The sequence below is a fragment of the Osmerus mordax genome, chromosome 24 (genome assembly GCF_038355195.1).
Source record: "Osmerus mordax isolate fOsmMor3 chromosome 24, fOsmMor3.pri, whole genome shotgun sequence".
Lineage (NCBI taxonomy): Eukaryota > Metazoa > Chordata > Actinopteri > Osmeriformes > Osmeridae > Osmerus > Osmerus mordax.
The window spans coordinates 1314994-1333140 of NC_090073.1; positions in this window are offsets into that span (position 1 = coordinate 1314994).

Sequence of the window (18147 nt, forward strand, 5' to 3'; positions counted from 1 at the left end):
AAAATGTGCCCCCAAAAACGTAAATAAGCTTGACATTTATTTAGGGGGAAATGACTCATTTAAAATAAGTTGGCTAGCAACTGGCTGTTGCTAGCCAAACTGAGGGGATTGTTTGAAAGCGCCGGAAATGAGAATGTTTCTTTTGACATAAAGTTTAGGCTGTGGCATTGAAGCCAGTGACGCACCACACAAGCTTGAGTTTAAATACATTCTTTAATGTGACATTACTTACTGTACATGCATATGGAGGACTAAAAGTGCCACAATGAATTAAATAAATACACCATTCAATAAATAAATACACCATTAAATAATTACTTAAATGTGTCATTAATTAAATAAAAATAGACATTAAATACATAAATGTGTTCTTAAATGTGTCATGAATTAATTAAAATACCAATTCATTTAATGTAAAATACATATATAATTATTTCACTATTTAAGTATTTCATGCAACATTTCATGCTACATTTCATGCTACATTTCACAACAAGTTGTGTTGCAGTGCTTCATTAATTGTGTTATCTGTCAAACTCGCCCATCAAAGTCAGTGGGTGGGGCTAGCGCGAAACTAGTCTGATCCATTGCATTGGTCTGAAGTAGAGTGCCTGGATAGAGACGATGGAGGATCTTCATGAACTTTCTAGGGAGTTGGTGAGAGACATTTTAGACTTAGCTGACGATGTGGAAGCAGGACCTGCTGACCAAGAGCATGTAGCGAGTAAAGCATAGGAACTTCTTGAAGTTTGGAGTCATTTCCGCACTTTCCGACCAAGATAGTGACCACTGTCACTGCAAATTTAGACTCTGGTACTAGGGTGCATCAGCATCTTCCTCCATCAAATTCGCTGCTTCTCTCAGCAGCTCCGGGCAAGTTTTAGACATTTGGTCCTGCACCTCGCACGCTGTCTCAACATGGGGGCTAGCAGGACCGAGTCTTCCCCTCGATTAATATTAGCCGTAGCATTGCAAAGTGCGGAAATAACTCCAACTAGAGAGGGTACAATTTCTGGGGAAATTGTGGAGTGTGCTCGCTTGCGTCGGTTGCAGGTGGGTCCGTCCCCTTAAGTTTTTCCCATCTAGTGATATTTTCAAGCATTTAGCCTACTCAAGAACCCCCTTTGAAACAAGCTACTGTAACAACGTTGTCACCGGCAGTATTTCCGATGGAATCGCGATTCAAACAGTACCATCTGCTAACTGAAAATATGCACCCAAAAACGTAAATAGGCTTTACATCTATTTAGGGAGAAATGGCTAATTCACACATTTTGACACAGGCGTTGTCTATGTAGTCTAAATATTGACTGATCCTTAGGGGGCGAAAATAAACAATAATATATATGTGAGAGAACAATGGTTGTGCTCGCCGAAGGCGTGAGCACACCCAATAACTTCAAGAAGTTCCTCTGCGTTACTCGCTACATGCTCTGGGTCAGCAGGTCCTGCTTCCACATCGTCAGCTAAGTCTAAAATGTCTCTCACCAACTCCCTAGAAAGTTCATGAAGATCCTCCATCGTCTCTATCCAGGCACTCTACTTCAGACCAACGCAATGGATCAAACTAGATTCGTATGGAAGCAAATCGTTACCAAAATTCAAATGCAAATGCATTTCCAGAAATGCATTTGCATTTTAAGAATGTGGCTGCATTATTTGACTCATAAATGAAATTAGTAATCAATCATCCTATTTGCATTTTAATTTTCTTCAAGAGTGCTCAATCTTTCACTTAATTAAAATGAAAAAGAAATAGACATTTGAGATTAAATTTTCAAAACATGCCCCAGCAAATAGATACCAAAATTCAATTTGAAATGTAAAATTCGAAAATTAACGATTTTACAGCCACGTTCTTGAAAATGAAAATGCATTTCCAGAAATGCATTTTCATTTTAAGAACGTGGCTGCAAAATCGTGACCACAATTCAAATTCAAATGCATTTCCAGAAATGCATTTTCATTTTCAAGAACGTGGCTGTAAAATCGTGACCACAATTCAAATTCAAATGCATTTGCAGAAATGCAAAATGAACGAAAAAGCATTCTGAGCGGCGCAGCAGAGTGACGTCAGTACATTTACATTTATTCATTTAGCAGACGCTTTTATCCAAAGCGACTTCCAAGAGAGAGCTTTACAAAGTGCATAGGTCACTGATCATAACAACAAGATAGCCAAAAAACATCGCGAGTAGCCAAAACATGAAGCACACATTGTGAACAACCAAAGTAAGTGCCAAAGGGAAGAACCATAAGAGCATGTAGTTAAACAAGTCACAACCAAACAACATGAACAGCTATAAGTGCAAGTGTACCTGTGGGAAAAAGCAAGCAACAGTAATAAAACAATATATCACAGCGAGAACCAAAAATCTAAATCAGTTACCACTAACCACAAGAGCAACAAGTCTCTAAGCAAGAGTCATTGTGATCCTAGCCGCTCTTCTTCAGCTCCCTGCTGACCGAGCTACCCATCTTGGTCGGTAGGGAGCGGTGTGCACATCTGCATTGCATTACATTGCAAATGTGCCGGGAAATTGATTGAATTGCCGGGTCTTAAGAGCAGCGTTCCCCAACCGGTGCCCACCGGTCCGCGGACCGGTACCGGTCCGTGGGTCATTTCGTACCGGGCCGCACAAAAAAGAATTAATAACATTATTTCCTTTTAATTGATTATCAGAGTCTGAAAGACGTTTTATTCTGAAAAATGACTTGATTCTCTCCTTCTCAGGAAACTACAGACCATCACTGTAGTTTGGATACATTAAGTGTTCACCCTGAGTGTGAATGTTGTCCAGTTAGATGGCGATCTAACCTGTCTAATAAGCCTAACGTGCGGCGAGCGATATTTCTCTCCAATTCGCACAGCTAGTCGGCGCTACAGTATATGTACAGTACAGTGTATGTTGTGCACACAACTTGTTTTGAATGAAAATGTTAAATCGTTATATCTTATTTTGGCTTTATTTAATATTTGTATTTATTGAAAATGCAGGTTTTTTACAGAGAAGTTCAATTAATAAAAGTCATATTTACCAGCAAAGAACAGCCTGATGGACCTCTGACTCCCGGTCCATCAGCACTGGATCTCCTCAGGCTGCGTCCTTTCCCCTCTGCTCTTCTCCCTGTACACCAACAGTTGCACCTCCAGTCATCCGTCTGTCAAACTTCTGAAGTTTGCGGACGACACCACCCTCATTGGGCTCATCTCTGACGGGGACGAGTCTGATTATAGGTGGGAAGCTGACAACCTGGTGACCTGATGCAGCCATAACAACTTAGAGCTCAATGCTCTTAAGACAGTGGAGATGGTTGTGGACTTCAGGAAGAATACAGCCCCACTCACCCCCATCACCCTGTGCGACTCCCCAGTCAACACTGTGGAGTCCTTCCTCTTCCTGGGCACCATCCTCTCCCAGGACCTCAAGTGGGAACTGAACATCAGCTCCCTCACCAAGAAAGCACAACAGAGGATGTACTTCCTACGGCAGCTGAAGAAATTCAACCTGCCAAAGACAATAATGGTGCACTTCTACACAGCCATCATTGAGTCCATCCTCACCTCTTCCATCACCATCTGGTACACTGCTGCCACTGCCAAGGACAAGAGCAGACTGCAGCGTATCATCCGCACTGCTGGGGAGGTGATCGGCTGCAATCTGCCAACCCTCTGGACCTGCACACCTCGAGGACCCTGAGGTGAGTGAGGAAGATTGTGGCCGACCCCTCCCACCCTGGCCACTCACTGTTCCAGCTACTTCCCTCTGGCAGAAGGCTGCAGTCCATCAGGACCAAAACCTCATGCCATAAGAACAGTTTCTTTCCATCTGCTACTGGCCTCTTCAACAAGGCCAAGGACTCCCATTGACATTCATTCATTATTTAAGCCAGTATCTGATTGCACTATGTTGATCATGCTGCTCACTCTTATTCTTATTTTTATATATATTTTATTTTATATTTAAATTGTTTTATTCTAGATTGTTTAGTTCTTAGGAATAGTTAAACTTCTTTACCTTTACTTCGTATATGTACCTTTACCTTTAGATTCGTATATGTTTAGTGTTTGCACCTCCCTGCCACAGTAAATTCCGTGTTTAAATAAACCGAATTCTGATTCTGATTTTGTTCATTCAAATGTAAAATTTTATATTTTTCTCCTTTATAATGTTGGTGTATTGTTTACTGACTGCTTGATAGTGTATATCATTTTGATCACTTTGTTTATGACTTGAGAGCAGTGTTTGATTTTGAGCACAAGTAAATCTGTTTTGAGGCGAAAGTTTCATTTTGCAAGAGGATTCAGAGGTTTTGTAAATAGTGCTTGAAGATGAGGTTTTGTGTTTACAGTTTTGAGAAAATGGGTGACTGTTTCAAGAAATGTGTTATAGCAATTGTGAACAACTGTATTACTTTAATACTGACCTCTAGTGGACAAAGAAGGGAAACTGCACAAGCTCCTCCCAGTCCTCAATCCCAACTCAGCAGCAGGTCCCAACTTGAACCGTGTGTGTGTGTGTGTGTGTGTCTGAGGGTCCCGCCAGGGTCTAAAGAAACCTGATACTTGATGACTCTCCATAGCAAGAATGTGAGTTTCCTTCTCTTGGTGCGTCTGGACCAACACCCGCCCACATCTCCATCTGTGTGTGCGTGGGGAGGGGGTGGCTAAAATAGTCACAAACTCATTATCCAGTACAATGAAGAGACTATTTAGATTATTTTATCTTTAATTAGATATAAATTGATTTAATTTAATTGTTCCCTGGTCTGCAGCTGTTCACAGACTTGGTATACTCAGTAATAGAGAGAAAGACATGAATGTATATATTTTTTTGAATAGGATGAGGGGATTGGATGTGAATGGGGTTGGGGGCTGGATACAGTTTCTTTTCTTCCACATTCAATAAACTGGACTTCCTAGAAACACTAACAAGGTCCAGTCGTGTGTGTGTGTTTGAGAGAGCAGGTATGAAGGAACACAAAGGCTCACTTGTTAACTTTCTTTTTGTCTGTTTGCATATCACTCTGCTCTCCATCTCTCTTTTTCTCTTGCTCTTTCTGTCTTTTATGTGCTAATTTCAGTGTTGATTCCTGATGTGGGCAGCAGATTTGGACATTCCTCTGTAAAAAATAGGTGGAGTAAAGAAGGAGGACTGGATAAGGAAGGTAAAGAGCAGGAGGAAAGGTAAAGAGGAGAGAGGGAATGAAAAGCAAGGGTTGTTGTAGAGATGGAAATGAGGCAAGGACGTGTTAGTAGGTGGCACATTTGCTAACAAAGACAATTAAGACACATATGCAGGCATACACACCACACACACACGTACATACACACAAATGCACGTTCACAAATAGGGAGAGGAGAAAGAAACAAAGAGATACAGACTGTAATTGGGTCTATGATGGCTTCCAGCTGCCTGGAATATTGCCAAACCCAAGTCTTTGAGATGGGAAACACTGCATGCCATAACACACACAAAAATACACATACTCTGATGCTCTCACACAGACACACATACACTCAACACATGCACACACACATCCACACACACACAAAAGCATTCAGGGATCCATTCAGGGAACATCAGGGAATCCAAGAGAAAGTATACATTCTTAGATTTCAAAGGGGTTTTCCAGTAGAAGGAAGACCAACTACTAAACCCTCTTGTAGGAGCCACCTATTTGATCATCCAACTATGATTCCAGGAATCTCTGTCTGTGTGTGTGTGGAACAATGGAACGATTAGCTTGAGAACCAGGCACTGCGCAAAGTTATACTTTTGCAGGTGTTCATTTCAGGACCCACGGATGTGTGTGGTGCCACAAGTGACGTTACAAATAAATAGGCTTATAAATGTGGCCGCATAGCACCAAAAGCTCGCAAACTGTCACCCAATCAGAATCCTCCTCAGCTCCCAAATGACTTTAGAAAAGGCTCCTGTGAACACGCAAATAGTGGATAGTTATTTTATGCAAAACCCAAATATTCACATGCAACACACTGTGTGAAGTTGAAATGCTGTGTAGGTTTATTGCTCTGATGAGTGGTTCGTGAAAATGAAATCAACCTATAAAGTGCACAGATTTCTATGACAAACTCATTAAAGACAAGCAGACTCTGCGAAAGATTGCCAAAAGATTGCCAAAACTACAACTGGCCACCCGACTCAATAAGATTGAGACTTATTGAGTGCCGACCCCCTGAACTCAGACCAGCTACATGGTATACTTGTGTATGAAGGGTTCTTCAGTTCTCCTCTGAAAACCTTCATAGATCATTACAGTTTATTCTGATTGCTAAAGTATTATCTTTGAAATAGGGCTGGGAATCGATCACACTTTTTAAAACAAATTAATCGCACAATGTGCTGTGATTAATCGCAATTAAGCGCATTTTCCTTGAGCTTGTTATCATCATGTAAAACACTGAATTAAATCAATTAACATTTACATTTAGTCATTTAGCAGACGCTCTTATCCAGAGCGACTAACAGTAAGTACAGGGACATTCCCCCCCGAGGCAAGTAGGGTGAAGTGCCTTGCCCAAGGACACAACGTCAGTTGGCATGACCGGGAATCGAACTGGCAACCTTCGGATTACTAGCCCGATTCCCTCACCGCTCACCGCAGTCTTTCCTGGGAACTACAGAATAGTCAATTCCATCAAATACGGTTTGGTTTGTTATCAACGTCAGAGATGTCAGAGATGTCGTTATGCCACTGCATGCTAAACCAAACCGTTTAAAAATCGGTTGAAAATGTAGCAAGTTATGGTAATTTAAAAAGTACATGTAGCATCAACACAGTGTTATGGGTGAGCGAGTTGACTGTAGCATCAACACAATGTTATGGGTGAGCGAGTTGACTGTAGCAAGATGGCCACCATGTGCGGACGTTCTAGACTCCGCCGTAAGACATCTAGTCTTTATATATATCTATGGTTGCGACACTTCCATAGACTCCCATTGTTATCGAGGAATGCGGAAGTAAAGCGTGTCTCACGCGACCTATAGTTCCAAACATTGTATTTTCCACCGTTGAACCCCATTAATTTTCAGTGTCTCCGAAGCAAGTTAGCTGGTAAATTGATGAAAATCCTGCATTATTTTATATTTCTACCACCACATATCAATTGTTGTTATTAGTATTTCATATAGCCAGCTTTAGATAACATTTATCCTAAGATTATAGCTTGTTAGATTCTAAATGCAGTTAGAGCTAGACTTTAGATCTAGTATCTAACGTAAGCAACACTGTTACTGTAGCTAGCTAGAGCATGTGTATCATAACCAGAAGTCCGTTGGTTTATAGTTTAAGCCTGCCTTCCCTCCCTGGTCCCCCTCATTTCTGCTATCATCCACTCCTCTCTCACCACTGGAACTGTCCCTAAATCCTTAAAAAATGCTGCCATTACCCCAATTCTGAAAAAACCTGGTGCCGACCCCTCCAACTTCAATAACTTCTGTTTTATATCCAATTTACCTTTCATCTCCAAAATCCTGGAAAAAACAGTTGCCTCTCAACTCCATTCTCACCTATCCCGCAATAACCTTTATGAACAGTTCCAGTCCGTTTTCCGCCCACTCCATAGCACTGAAACAGCACTTCTCAAAATCACTAACGATCTCCTCATGGCAGCTGATTTTAACCATCCTCATACTCCTCGACCTGAGTGCAGCCTTTGACACCATCTGTCACACCACCCTCCTCAAAAGGCTATCTTCGATTGGCATCACCCACACTCTGTTAAACTGCTTCACATCTTACCTTTCTGACCGCACTCAGTTCATCCAACTCAAGTCTTTTAAATCCACTCCCTCCTCTGTCACTTCAGGTGTGCCCCAGGGCTCTGTCCTGGGGCCCCTACTCTTCATCATTTACCTCCTTACCCTTGGCAATATCTTTTGCAAATTCAACATTCACTTTCACTGTTATGCTGATGACACCCAGCTCTACCTTTCTACCAAACCCTCGTCCACTCTCCCACCCACCTCCCTTACTGATTGCATCACTGAAATAAGAATCTGGTTCACCCAAAACGTCCTCAAATTAAACAGTAATAAAACCGAGGTTCTCCTCATTGGCACCAAATCCACTTTATCCAAACCTGACAGTTTTTCTCTCATTATTGACAACTCCTCCGTTTCACCATCCCCCAAGGTTAAGAGTCTGGGTGTCATCCTTGACAGCACACTATGCTTTTAACCCCATATCAATAACATTACCCGGTCCATCTACTTCCTTCCCTTACTCCCCACACTGCCGCCATTCTTGTTCACAGTCTTGTCACTTCCCGTTTTGATTACTGTAACTCTCTCCTTTTTGGTCTCCCTCACAAATCCCTCCATAAACTTCAACTGGTCCAGAATTCAGCTGCCCGCATTATATCTCGCACCCCTTCTATCCACCACATCACTCCTGTCTTACAACAGCTCCACTGGCTTCCGGTTCAGTCCCGTATACAATTCAAAATCCTCCTGTTTACATTCAAGGCCATCCACAACCTCGCCCCCCCCGTACTTGTCTAATCTCCTCCAGGGTCCCACTACCTCCCGCTCCCTCAGATCCTCTTCCTCCATTCACCTGTCTGTCCCCTCTGCCCGCCTCACTACCATGGGGAGTAGAGCATTCAGCTGCTCTGCTCCCCGTCTCTGGAATGCACTACCACCCCAACTAAGAAATATTGACTCATTCCCCCATTTCAAATCAGAACTCAAAACCCATCTGTTTAAAACTACATATTCCATTTGATGTCAATTACGCTGCCTGCTTCTGTTGTTTTTAATGTTGTTGTATTCTTTGTTTTTGCTGTTTTTAAATATATTTTATATCCTGTACGGTGTCCTTGAGTGCCGAGAAAGGCGCCTTTAAATAAAATGTATTATTATTATAGTCTGTCAAATTAGTTCTAGTTATTGGTGTTCGTTGGCATACAAAGTTCGTCTTCTCTTATTAGCCTATAGTACATCTGATTAGAGCTAGCAACAATGAATTTCAGATTAAGGGGTCCCCTATCGTAGCCTGGTCCTAACCAGACTCTCGTACATTTCATTTGTACAGAGAGTCTGGCCTCGTTCCATTGACAAGCGTTGACTTCCTTGTAAGCGGGTACTCTGTTGAAGTTTAAAACTATTGGATCTGCCCAGAGCCACTCTGATCTGCCATAACCAATCGCTAGCGTTCGCCTTAGCCAATTCCTTCACCACTACTGTAACAGATCTAGCTGCCATAGCTGGACAATCAAACTGTTGCCGAACTCCGTGGGGAGGAGGGCCACAACATCATGGCCACCAACAAAACTCAGCAAAACTTGTTCTAGCTCTGGCTTTAGCTTATGGATATTTGGGAGCGTTGCCACAACGGACCGAATGGCTTCACTCGCATCTTTCTCCGCCTCCATTATGGAACAAACTAGCGCACGACTGCCACGCCCTCTGTTCGCTGATTGGCCGGTAGAAAATTAACCGGAGACAGCTGACTTACTTACCTCATGGCCAGACCTAGTACAGAAGCAAAATCTAAATTGAGCGGAAGTACGTAGGAGTGCGGAGCCAGGCTACCCCTATCGTCCAGCTAGCTCTCAACGCTTGGCAGGAATTTCAGGTCCACTCACTAGCTAGCTCAACTAGATAACATGGCTAGTTTGCATCACCGGATCACTACAAACAAAAGGAGTGGAAGAACACTGGACATATTGTACAATAAAATGCTTTATTGAATGCAGTTGGTTGTCTTGTATATTCTGTTCTTTTTACCAAACTCCTTTCTTGTCTTAAATTGAGCAGTTGCTGGTGATAATGGTTAGATTCAACTTGCATCAAGTACTACAAATATAAGTGTTGTTAATGTGGTAAATTGTAAGTGGGCTGATGAATAAAAAAACGTTTAACAAGTCCCATTTACTTCAACAGTCGAAGGTTAAACGTTAAGTGGAACAATATAGTCCTCATTAGGCTACTGTTTGGTATGTACAGTATGGTACAGTATCGATAGCTTGCATAGCCATTTCTAGCTCTGCTTCACAATATTGCGTTATGTATAAGTTAATGTAATACATAAATGTTAATAAAGTATCAGACATACATGATACAACACACCAGTAACCAATTTACATTATGTGTTAATATACCGAAAATGTCCGTGAATCGAGATGGTGCTGCTGTCTGTCCCGCCGAAAACCATTCAAACAGGTTGACAGCAGTAGGTTTTTTTTTTAACTACAGCGAGCTACCAGAACCACGTGACAAAAAAGCTCTAGCTTTTTTCCTGTGTTTCACTGGCAGTGAGTGTTCACAATGTTGTATTTCACTCCATTCTACACCAAAAACGTCAGGGAGGACTGCCTTTTGTAGATACGAGTCTGCTAAAGATAGCCAGAATATCGGATTTCTTTAACCAAGCCTGTTTCATTCGTCATTTGCCTTAGAAAGCGACTTCCGTTGGCCAGCTTCATTGAAAACCATTCAAACAGGTTGACAGCAGTGAGGTTTTTTGGAACTACAGCAAGCTACTTGAACCACGTGATCACGTGTCGGCGAGATCAAAGCGTGTCGCAACTCTCTTTTTCTATGGCTCTGGCACAGACCTGAACCAAACCCGTTTTGTCACGGACTGGTCATTAAATATCCCATGACATGCTGTTTTTGGATGCTTTTATACAGGCCTTAGTGGTCCACTAACACTGTATCTGAAGTTTCTTTACCGAAATTCAACCTTGGTGCAGAATTACAGCCACTACGAGCAGTCCCACAATGAGCTTTCCCCAGGAAAAGGACCCGTTTCTGGGTCTGTAGCATTTAAAGAAATGCTATGAGGAAGAAAGAGGCGGACTAACTGCCATGCTTCAGTCCTTTGCAAGCCATGATGTCTTGAGGAAAAAACAATATCGCGCTCACAGTCGTAGCTCATTTTCTAATTGGTGGGCCAAATTCTCTGTGCGGGCAAAAGTAACAACATTTTCAAAACCGAGCGTTTCAGCTTTCATTTTCTCAAAGGTGGAGAACAATACGGTTTTGATTGGTTTACACCTATCAAAATCAGACACTCAAACACCAGAACCACACCTTAAATCTGCAAAACCATATGCACATTTTGGGCCTTTGACTCAGTTTTCAATTTCATAAAACACTTTTTGCAAAACACAACACACAATTCTCCACGTAACACACACAATTCTAACAGGAAGCATCTTGATTTCCTTTTTAAAACACAAACAATCAAAATGCCACACTAATTATCAGTGCCTCACACTAAATGAGCGGAGCTAGTTCAGGCACTCGGGCAGCGTGCGCCCTATCACCCATCGCCGTGTTCTCAGCCCGTAGGCTTAGCTGGATAGGCGGCGCTATAAAGTTGCACACATGCACGCACACGTGCCTCGTGTTCTGCGCTGCTGCCATTGATGGTCGCGCCCCGTTCTGTGTTGTGTTGGCCTGTCTGTCGTTCGCGTTTCCCTGTCCGTCTCTTCGGTCTCGGACGGCGTGTGTGTGTTTTGGGGATCTGAACGAAGGTTTCGAGCTGCTTCCTGATGATTCTCCATCCGAGGAGCCCTGCACCGATGGGGTCGGTGGAAACTCGGGGCGCCGAGTCAGGCGCAGTTCCCGTTTGGCCTTGTCGGCCAACATTAAGGACTGTCCGTTGTACAACATGGGGTTCGGCCACTAGGAGCTGTTTGTTCCTCGAGTGCGGCAAGGCCGTTTCATCCGCTATGATGATACAGCGGAAGCACTGGAGTACATCGTCCTAGTGACATTTTAAGTAGGCTAACAATGGAGACGGCAAACGTTGTCGGTTAATAGCAGTAATAGTTTACAGTTTTTCTCGATTGGTTACACACATTTTCTGAATGCATACCTCATACTCTCAGAACTCTACACACAAATCAAAACAACACACACACAATGGGCAAAACCCCTCACTTCTCCTGCAAAATTAAACTTAACATTCAAAACAATGTTATTTAATCTCAAAATGGTATTTTGTTTTCAAATGACAAACACAAACCATCATATGAATAGACATTTATAAGAACCATTTGAACACTAATGTGCTCAATGTAAAACACTATGATGAATGGAAAACACTTCTTCTTCATTCATCATAGTGAGTTAGGCCTTTTTTTGTTCAGTGTTACACTTACTACAGACAGTACATACATAAGTGTGTTGTAAAATATTTGAAAATATAATTTTTATACTCAGAACACAGAAATACACGGTAAAAAATATGTTTTACGTATTTTTCCCAGAAAAACTATGTACACAGTGTACATCCCAACCAACACAAAGTTGCACATACAGTGGTCTACATACAAAACAACAGAATCATTTACTGTATAGTGTATACAGTTACATTATTATTATTTTTCTTTGTATTTGCCGTAATGTTATGCCGTTATTTTCTAGGACCATGTTCATGATTTCAGTTTCCTGTTCAGGAGACAGAAGACATTCCCGACCACCTTGTGTTGGTAATCTTTCAGTTCTGCCAAACAAATTGTAAAATACTGTAAATACTGTGTAGGAATACCAAGTAGGAATACATTTTCCAAATACTTGAAACATACTTTATTTTTACAGTCATACAGAACAGTCCACAGGCAATACTGTACTACTGTACTCATTGAGTACTGTATTGATATGCAGTAGGCCTACTTCAATTTTGTAGTGATAGTAGATTTCTTACCTATTCTCATTTCGGAAAGTCCGGATGATGGATGCTACAGTGTACCTGCTCAAATTTGGCTGTACTCTTTGCCCAGCCTCCCTCATTGTTAGACCATGGTTGACCACATGGTCAACCAAAGCGGCTCGGATCTCATCAGAGATTATGGTCCTTGGCCTTCCTCATCCTCGTCCTCCCCGTCCTCCTCCTCTTACTCTCACTCCTCTGCCTCTGTTTCCAATGTTGGCATCCATTGCTCAAAAACAGAAGAGGTCACCTGTTGCCCTTTTATGCTAAAGCTCTGATTGCTAATTGTAAAACTGTGTGACAGGTGTTTGTCCATGCGATGAGTCAGTGTGCGTATTTGAATGGCAGTGTGTTCCTTGTGAAAACAAAAGAATTTCTTCATGAAAATTGTGCCAAATGCAGAGAATTGTGTGTAGTGTTTTGAAAAAAGTGTGTTTTAGAACTGCAATTTGAGTGTAAAGCAGGAATTGTGCTTGTAGTTTAGCAGAATTGGTTCATGGGGTTGGTGCATGAGTTACATGTTGTGGTCATTGTGTCTCAAGTGCCAGTATTTGTGTGTAAACAATTGAGAAAAACTGTAATAGGATGTGTCCTGTAAAGGAATGAATCTATGATGCTAATCCTGCGGCTATTTCATATACTACTAGTTATGTCTCTTACTTAAGAGACGCATCTTAAGGTCCCATGACATGCCGTTTTGGATGCTTTATACAGCCATAGCGGTCCCCTAATATTGTAGCCTATCTGGTCTACAGTCATTTGCACGCATGTTGTCTTATGACATCATAAGAGCAAAACATTTTATTGGAGCGTTGAGCTTCTTTTTCTCAAGGCAGAGAAGAATACCCTGGCCCGGTTACACCTTTAGATATACCAATGTGTACTGACAATGCTGAACATATGTGTCTGATGTAATCAATGCGTCAGATAATGAGTAACGATAATGATGAACCGAGAAGCTTGTGAGACGGTCTGCATGAAGTCAGCTATACTGATTGCAATAGGTATCTGCATGCTGCAGGTAGCCTGCAGGGATGCTTCCCCAATCTGTGCCCTCGTCAAAGGGCAAGTGAATACCGTCAAACCCTGCCTAGCGTCGATATTCTTATACATACCATGATGCGTTCTCTGTGTGTGACAGAACGCAAGGCGTCTGCCACGTAAATCGGTGGCTCTCGGCCGAATCCAGGAAACTGTTTAAAGAAGGTAATGTAGGAAGTGATTTTATGGCAGTCCATGATAATACATAATGTATGTGTGAAATGTGTCATGTCATTATGGTGTTAAAGGGGGGAAACCGGGTGAGCATGTTAATTGGTTAATTGATTGTTCATGGGACATGTTACCTTTTGCTGACACAAATAGATGCAAGACAAGGAGCCAGAAGAGAAGAGAGAAGTTTAGGGGTACTAAACTGGTAGCAACGGATCCAAACCCTGAGTTTGACAGTGAGTTGAATAAGGCAATCCCTGCAGACATAGCTAAAGCTCAAAGAGCAGATATGTCCCTGAAACCATTCTACACAGGGTTGGTTGAAGATGGGCATGGGGAGGTGACAGGCCCCAAGTTTAAGCTAAAAGGAGAAATCTTGTACCACCATGGGGATGAGAGGGAGCAGCTGGTGGTACCAGGGCCTCTCAGAACCATAGTCTTGGAGCTAGTGCATGGGGAGGGCATTTAGGCCAGAATAAGACATGGGACAGGGTTGTTGACTGTTTTTATTGGCCTAATATGTATGCAGAACTAGTTCAGTTCTGTAAATCCTGTGCAGCATGTCAGTTAACTGCCCCGGGAAGGAAATTGGATAGAGTGCCATTAGTCACCATGCCTATCATAGATGTTAGGAGGAGTCAGGGTGGCTGAGCGGTGAGGGAATTGGGTTAGTAATCCGAAGGTTGCCAGTTCGATTCCCGGTCAAGCCAACTGACGTTGTGTCCTTGGGCAAGGCACTTCACCCTACTTGCCTCGGGGGAATGTCCCTGTACTTACTGTAAGTCGCTCTGGATAAGAGCGTCTGCTAAATGACTAAATGTAAATGTAATGTAATGTAGATGTTCCCTTTACCAGAGTGGCAATGGATATAGTGGGCCCATTAGAACGCAGTTGCAAAGGCAATAGGTACATTCTGGTCATTTCAGATTATGCAACTAGGTACCCGGAGGTGTTCCCTCTACGTAACATCAAGGCAAGGCAGGTAGCTAATGCTTTTCTTCAGCTGGTCTCACGGTGGGGGTTCCGAGGGAAGTGCTTACTGATCAGGGAACTAATTTCACGTCTAAACTTCTTAATCAAGTGTATAAGTACCTAGGAATCAAGGGCATTAGGACCACTCCATACCACCCTCAGACTGATGGGCTTGTCGAGAGATTCTACAAGACCTTAAAAAGCATGCTCCGCAAGTTTGTGTCAGACTCTGGGTCTGATTGGGATGACTGGCTGCCCTACCTCTTATTCGCTTACAGGGAAGTCCCACAGGCCTCCACGGGTTTCTCTCCATTGGAACTCTTGTATGGTCGGAAGGTGAGGGGTCCACTCGACGTCCTGAAGGAGGCCTGGGAGGGGGAGGAGCCAGAACAGAAGATGAATGTTCTGACGTCTGATGTCCTGAAGATGCAGGACCACATGCAAGGTCTGACTGAGCGGGTGCAGGAGAATATGCAGTCAGCCCAAGCCAAGCAGCGGAAGTGGTATGATGCCACCGCCAGAGATAGGTCACTGCAGCCAGGCCAGCGGGTGTTAGTGTTGCTACCTACACCCGAAAGCAGCCTTCTCGCAAAGTGGCAGGGGCCATACCTGGTACAGCGGCGAGCAGGCGAGGTCACGTATGAAATCAGCACACCGGAGAAGAGAAGAAAAAGCCAGATTTTTCACATTAACATGCTGAGACAATGGCATGAGAGGGAGAGACCAGTGGAGCAGCACTTTTTTTGTGAGGGCTGTGGTGGAGGAGGAAGAGATGGAAGAACAGTACTTCCCGGTCAAGCAGGAAGGAACAGCAGAGATTAACCTGGACCACCTTTCCAAGGCCCAGCAGCAGGAGCTTAGGGCATGTGTGCTGGAGGGGGTGTTCAGTGGCAGGCCGGGCAAGACGCCGCTGGTCAAGCATCACATTGGGCTGAAGTCACCGGGTCCAATTCGGCTCCCCTGTTACCGGATCCCAGCCCAGCTGCTCCCAAAGATCAGGGAGGAGATTGAGGTCATGCGGAACATGGGCATCATTGAACCATCACACAGTGAGTGGTCAAGTCCAGTGGTGCTTGTGCCAAAGAAAGATGGGACCTTAAGGTTCTGCATGGACTTTAGAAAGGTAAACTCAATTTCTACCTTTGATCCGTATCCCATGCCAAGGATAGCCTGGGCAGTGCCAGGTACCTGACAACACTTGACCTGAGCAAAGGGTACTGGCAGGTGCCCATGGCAGAGGACTCTAAAGCAATGACAGCTTTTAGAACACCTTTTGGCTTTTACCATTTCTGTTATATGCCCTTTGGCCTGCAGGGGGCGCCAGCAACGTTTCAGCGCCTCATGGATCAGGTGTTGGAGGGGGCGGAGGCCTACTCTTCGGCATACATCGACGACGTGGTCATCTTTAGCCGGTCATGGGAGGAGCACCTCGTCCAGGTGAAGGAGGTGCTGAGGCGGCTGAAGGTCGCAGGACTGACCATCAACCCTCAAAAGTGTGCGATGGCCCAGCAAGAGGTGCAGTATCTGCATTGGGGGAGGGGCCATCAAGCCTCAGGTGGGGAAAGTTGGCGCCATCCTGGAGACCCCTGTGCCAAGCACCAAACGCCAAGTTCGGACCTTCCTGTGCGTGGTGGGTTGGTATAGGCGGTTTGTCCCGCAGTTCTCCACAAGGGCGGGTCCCCTGATTGACCTCACACGCAAGTCCGCTCCGACCAGAGTGGTTTGGAGTGACCAATGATCCAAGGCCTTTGAGTATCTACGGACTTGTTTGACCAAGGGTCCCATTCTACAGAGTCCGGACTTCTCTCAGCCCTTTCTGGTGCAGACGGACGCGTCGGAAGTAGGGCTGGGGGCGGTCCTGCTGCAAGGGCCACCCCAGGAGCAAAGGCTGGTGGTGTTCCTGAGCAGGAAGTTGATTCCAAGGGAGACGAGGTACTCTACCGTGGAGAAGGAGTGCCTTGCCATTAAGTGGCCTTTAGAGTCTCTGAAATATTACCTGGTGGAAAAAGACTTCGTTCTGGAGACAGACCATCGGGCCCTTCAGTGGCTGGACAAAATGAAGGACACTAACTCCAGAGTGACTAGATGTTATTTGTCATTACAGCCTTTTAGGTTCACGGTGAAGTATAGGGCCGGTTCAGACAACATTGTGGCAGACTACCTTTCTCGAGTGTACGAGGACGGACATCCTTGAGGGGGGAGTAATGTGACAGAACGCAAGGCGTCTGCCACGTAAATCGGTGGCTCTCGGCCGAATCCAGGAAACTGTTTAAAGAAAGTAATGTAGGAAGTGATTTTATGGCAGTCCATGATAAGACATAATGTATGTGTGAAATGTTCACACATACACCTTCATGCGCCGGTACCTGCTGTACTGCCCCCGGGCGACACCTGATGAGCCCCTGTTTACCAGTGACGCAGCCGGCGAGGCCACGACCAGATTGTGGCTCACGCAACTCCACTAAGTTCTGTGTGAGCGCTATGGCCTGTCCCCGGAGCTGTTTACGGCGTATTCCTTCCAGATCAGGGCGGCTGCTTCTGGTGTCCACGTCCACGCTGGACGTAGTGGAAGCGCAGAACTCATGAGCGCTTGAGAACAGAGACCGGGACTGTGTCGGGCGATGCATGCAGCCGGTACACAATAGAGGCTTGCATTGGATAACGCTCTGCGACTATCTACTCTAGGCCGAGCAGCTGAGCAGGCGCTCAAGAAGAAGCCGAGCAGGCGCTCAGAGAAAGCCGAGCAGGCGCTCAGAGAAAGCCGAGCAGGCGCTCAAGAGGAAGCCGAGCAGGCGCTCGAGAAGGCGCTCAAGCTGAGCAGGCCTCCAAGCCGAGCAGGCGCTCAGGAAGTCGAGCAGGCGCTCAGGAAGCCGAGCAGGCGCTCAGGAAGCCGAGCAGGCGCTCAGGAAGCCGAGAAGGCGCTCAGGAAACCGAGAAGGCGCTCAGGAAACCGAGAAGTCGCTAAGGAAACCGAGCAGGCGCTCAGGAAACCGAGAAGGCGCTCAGGAAACCGAGCAGGCGCTCAGGGAACCGAGCAGGCGCTCAGGCTGAGCAGGCGCTCAAGCTGAGTGGGTCTGAGACCTCCGGTGACCAATGTGGTCCGCATGTATCCTGTGGTTTCATACATTGCAATGTTAGTACGTTTCTTCGGATCTCCATGCAGCTGTGGTGATCCGCAGACGTCCTCTGATGCGCTACGTCGCCATCAGAATCCAGTGTCTACATGGGGACGCCCTGAGAACAGCGGATGCACCGCTGACACATTTGTCTCAC